This window comes from Glycine soja, chromosome 8, assembly GCF_004193775.1.
Source record: "Glycine soja cultivar W05 chromosome 8, ASM419377v2, whole genome shotgun sequence".
NCBI classification, from domain to species: domain Eukaryota; kingdom Viridiplantae; phylum Streptophyta; class Magnoliopsida; order Fabales; family Fabaceae; genus Glycine; species Glycine soja.
In genome coordinates, this window is record NC_041009.1 from 15856415 (window position 1) to 15862414 (window position 6000).

Consider the following 6000-nt stretch of genomic DNA (forward strand, 5'->3'; position numbering starts at 1 on the left):
ATAGTCCCAAATCGGGTAATTCATGAACATGATAAGTGCTTATATAGCTGGGTAGACCATCCCCTTATGAACCGGTTTTTAAGGGGATCTTTCGGATGCCTTTGCTGCACTGTAAAATTTAATAAATCATATCCACACTTTTATGACCGATGGGAGTGCATCTCATCAACAATACAAATCACATCAACCTTTGATTTCTTCTACCGTTGGAGAAGGACCAACAAATTCAGGGTCAAAGTCACATTCATCACATCCCAGTTTATGTGATAAAGGGAATTTTGGGCAAGCAACCGCTTCTTCAATGATACATCAGAAGGCAATCATAGAAGGGTCTGATTTGAATGTCAAGACTTCACGTGATCTTTTGAATTCTGCTCAAGAAAACAGTTATTGTTCAGTGAATGGAGCAGTGGAGAATCTTGATTTGACTCTCAAGCTTTGAAGTCCCAATTTATTCTAATTTCATGTTCTTGGTTTGGTGAATTCACTAGAATTGTGCTAATGTTGAGGGACTTAGTGATTTGCAGGAGATATATAGGAAATTCGGGATATTAGTTTTTGCATCTGGTATGCATAATAATATGGACAATTTAGTCATTTCTTGGAATACAATAAGACTTGTTTTTTCTGATTATTGTCAACTGTGTTGAATTGTTATATTGCTTCAGCCCACAATAACATACACATCACTGCACTGTCCTGACACTTGCCAAGTATGAATGTCTTGGATGTTGCCAAAGCCAGGTTGTCATTTTACAGAAATTATTATAATTATATGGACTTTCTATTATCAGTACTAAGATTCAATATTTTAATGAATAATATTGGACGATAAAATCTCAATGGATGATGAATTACATATTTTAATTTCACTAGAAATGCCAAAAAGAAGTTATAAAAAGATTGACTCATAAATTAATGAGCACCATATGATTAAACAAATACCAAACAAAACGGAAAATGATTATTAAGTTACTTAAATATATTTTTGATCCCTAATAAATATTTAATTTTTTAGTTACTTTATAATAAATTTTTATTTTATATTGAATTTTTAATAAAATAGTATTTTTATTTTTTATCTTTGATATTATGTTTTAATTCTTGATAAATTAAAAAGTTTTAGGTTTACTTCTTAATAAATTAGTAAATTTTATTTTAATTTATATTAATATCAAACATAAAATTATTTTTAATTTCTAATAAATTAATAAATAAGAAATATTTATCATAAAACAAACATAAAATGTATTAATTTATTAAGGACTAAAAATAAGTATTAAGGATAAAAATAAATATAAAATTAGATATTTATTAAGAATTAAGAAGATATTTAAGCCTTATTAAATTACAGTGAATGAGAAACTTGTTAGTATAGTATATATAAGTAACTTTTAATAGGTTTACACAACCGTGAGTCAGTTACAAAGCTAGTGCTGAGGAAAAGAAGAAATAACCCTCTCTAAGTTTCTTGGCAACAAAGAAAGCAATCTTGGGAAGAAGAAAGATACAATACAATGAAAGAAGGAAGAAATATTCTTGAAGGAGGAGATGCAAGAAAACATGGAAAAGGTGCAGCAGCATCTAATGAGCCACCACCAGGAGACAACTCATTGCGTTGCAAGTATTGTAATGCTGAGCTCGATTGTAGCAATGCCTTGCGTGGACATGAGAAATTACACGAGGAAGAAATAGAAGGAAGATTGGTAGCCTCATCAACCCCCCTTCTCCTCCACCCTTATTCTCAATTTACGCAACAAGGAGCATCATCATCAAGTTCAAGGTCTCCTAGAAATCAAGCTTATGGTGTTTCAAGACTATCATCATCCATCCATGACACCGAATAATATGCATATGCCTTATCAGTTCCAAAGTTTAAATGGCTCAAGGGAGTACTAGATCATCTCATCAACCTTTGGTTTCTTATTCATCTCAGAATTATGTTGTTATAGATGGGAACTTTGGCCAAGAAAGAAGCATTAATTCTTCAAGAAGACCTCAGAATGAAAGCATAGAGAGGCAATTTGGCAAAAGAAAGAAGCAATTTGGCTCAGAATATTGCCACGCGTCCTCAGTTCCAAAGTTTCATGGCTCTAAGGGATTACATCTTCTCATCAGTTAGAGCACAAGGACTTCCAAGTTCAAGGTCAGATTCTTATAGGAATTTTGGCCATCAAAGCAGAATTTCTTCAATAAGACCTCAGATTGCAAGCATAGAAAGTGTTGCATCTCATCAACACCACAGCTCATACCAACCTTTGGTTTCTTCTTCAGTTACATCAAGTTCAAGGTCACATTCTAGTTTATGTTATGAGGGGAGTTCTGGCCAGGAAAGCAATTCTTCACTAAGGCCTCAGAATGCAAGCATAGAGAGGTGTGATAAGAGGAAATTTAACCAAGAAAGCAGTAGTTTTTCAATCAGAGACAAAAGGCATGCTGATTTGAATGTCAAGCGACTGAAGCCTTTATCAGATGACAGGAAATTTGTCCAAGAAAGAAGTAGTTCTTCAATGAGGCCTTAGATTGCAATCAGGGAGAGGAGCCCTGCTGATTCGAATGTCAAGCGACTCAAGTCTTTATGTGATGAGAGGAAAATGGACCAAGCAAGCAGTTCTTCAGTAATAGTAACTCAGAATGCAATCACTGAGGGAGATGGGCCTGATTTTGATTTGAATGTCAAGCCTTTGATGTGATTATGAGAATTCTGGTCAACAAATCAGTTCTTCTTCAACGCCTGTGAATGGAGCTCAAGATGAAGAGAGGTTTGATTTGAATCTCAAGTCTTGAAGTCACAAGTTAGTATAATTTCATGTTCTCTGGTGAATTCACTAGAATTATGCCAATGTTGAGGGATTTAGAAGTGATTTGCTTGCATGAGATTAGAAAATTCATGATGGCATTAGAGTTTGTATCTGTCTGGTATGCATAATATGGACAATTAAGTCATTTCTTGGAACATAATGGTAATAAGACTTGTCTTTTCTGATGATCATTATCAACTGTGTAGAATTGTTATATTGTTCCAGTCCACAATAACGTACAATTGGCAGTCCTCAGTACTTGTCAAGTATCCATCAATGTTTACATGTTGCCAAAGCCAGATTCTCCTTTTATGGAAATTATCAGAATCATTTGAACTTTCTATTTTCTATTATCAGCACCAAGTTTAAAGGGGCAAGAGCAACAGAAGGGTTAAAGGTTCTTTGTATAAAAGTGTCTACCATTTTTGCGTTTCAAACTTGCAACTTTTGAGTGAGAACATATATACTTTTGCTAGATTTTCTATAACTAATTGCTTTTGTTATGATGAGTATTGAGTGCTAATATAATACGAAAAGAGGAACATATGATATGATAACAAAGTCCTTAACCCTGGTGGACATCTTTGCCTGTCATCCTACTCCGATAATCTATTTCCACATTCCGGTGGACCTTTCTGCTTGTCGTCCTATCACTGGCAACCTCTGCTGCACGTGCCTCCATGCATCTCTTTCGGGTGAACGTTACTCACAACGCCTGTGTCCACCGTTTGGCAACCATCGCCTATCCTTTCGCCGCAACACATTTGTAACAAGGTTAGTTCATATCACTGCTCTAACTTGAGGGGATTTTTTATATTGTATTTATTATTAGAATATTCTATTTTCTATTCATAAGTAATTGATTACTCTTCTATTCTTTTTTATTCATATTATAATAACATGTGATCTAATTGATGTATAATATTACATAATAATACCTTTTTATAATAATTATCATAATGTGCTCGTCCATGTTAATTTTGTAAAAAAAAATATAATAAACAAAGAAGAAGAGAGATAATATAATGTAGAGGAAATATAATAATTTTTTTTAATCAAATTGTTCTGAGGAGTAATACAATATATAGTAAAACAGAAATTAATCACTTATTAATTTCAAGAAAACTGACAGTATAGAAACCACTTATTGATTAGGTTAATCCATAACTGAAACAAATAAATATGCAGTTACAAAGTAATTTAAAGAAATTTAAACACTCCTCCTTGCTTTAGGAATTGCAAACTCCAATTCTTTGCCTAAAGAGTTCAAATTTGTTGATAGGCAGTGACTTTGTAAACATGTCAGTCAATTGATCTTCAGACTTGCAGTAGATTAAGTTCACTTATCCATTTTGCTGCATCTCTCTCAAAAAATAGAGCTTGATGTTGAAATGTTTAGTCTTCCCATGACACACTAGATTGTTTGCAATAGCAATGGCTGCCTGGTTGTCAACAAAAATTTCAGTTTTGTTTTTGTGTATCATAGACATCTCCTCCTCCATTGCAATTTTTCATTTTGGATCTTTTAGTGTTTCCTCATAGCTAGAAGGTTCATAAATTGCTACATTACATCTTTGATAGATGTCGGACAACAGCCTTTTCCCTTTGATTGAAAGGTCATCTTCTAATTCATTCTGCATAAGCTCTGTTGTTTGCTCTCCGAGATGATTGTCTTCACTATTGAGGAAAAACCCAGCTATTTGTGAGTTGTTCCAATCCCATTTCTGACCTTCATTGAAGTGCACATCTCTAGTGACTGTCATCTTTTTAGTTTGAGGATGATAGACTTTGTAGGCTTTTGAAACTGAGCTGAAGCCCACAAAGATGCCCGAAATTGCTTTCTTGTCAAGTTTGTCACACTTAACCTATGGAACACGAGCAAAACAAACATAACCAAACACTTTAAGAAAGGTTAGTGAAGGCTTAAACCCATACCAAGCCTCAAATGGAGTTTTATCATTCAAAGCCTTGGTTTGCATGAAAACAGTCGTATTAGTTGCCTCTGCCCAAAACATTTTAGGCAGCTTCGTCTCATGCAACATGCACCTAGCCATCTCCATCATGGTTTTGTTTCTCCTTTCACTAACTCCATTTTGCTATAGAGTGTATGGAGTTGTGAGTTGATGTTCAATGCCAGCTTTTTCACAGAATTGATTAAACTTTGTTGAAGTATACTCCTTCCCATTGTCTGATCTTAGAAATTGAATCTTGCAGCCATTTTGGGTTTCTACCATGTTCTTAAACCTCATAAATACTCCAGCCACTTCATGCTTGAATTTTAAGAAAAAAAATCCAGCACATTCTTGTAAAGTCATCTATGAAAAGAACAAAATAGAGACTACCTTTTAGTGATGGTGTTCTTTGAGGTCCTGAAACATCAGTATGAATTAGCTGCAACTTTTGAGAGACTCTCCAAGCTGATTTTGAGAATGACTTTCTGATTTGTTTACCAAATTGACAAGCATTACAATTTGGTAAATTATCAGAAAATTCTGGTAAGCCTTTTGTCAAGTCATTTTTTTTCATATCTAGCATTCTTTCAAGATGGCAATGACCCAGTCTCTTGTGCCAGAGTTCTGTGGGACTGACTTGAGTGTAATAGGCTGCATATTCCTCATTTGTTGGATCAAACGAGAAGCTTCTATTTCTCATTTTAACCCTTAGAACGTCCCAGCCAGCAATGTCACGAATAAGACAATGTTTATGTTCAAAGAACAATTTAAATCCCTTTTCAAGCAACTGACTTACACTTAGCAAGTTTTGGTCAATTTCAAATACATAAAGAACATCTGAGATAAGTTTTGCACCTGGACTTGTTGAAATTGATATAGTTCCTTTTCCTTTTGCTTGAATATAATCATTGTTCTCAATCTTGATCTTCAAGACATCAATAGGCTTCAAATCCTTGAAAGCAGACTTGTCATATGTCATGTGATTTGTACAATTGTTATCAATCAACCAACACTCTGAATTACTCGCCATAGAAAAACACGTTGCAGCAAAAATGTGATCTTCTTCATCTTGCTCCACAACTTGGGCATTGGCTTCAGGTTGCTGAAGTTTGCTTTTACAAATTACAGCTTCGTGTCCAAGCTGATTGCACTTACTGCACTTTGCATCTGGTCTTCTCCAACACTTGAATGGTGGGTGACCCATTTTTCCGCAATGTTGACAAGGTGGGTAATTTTTCCTTTTTCCC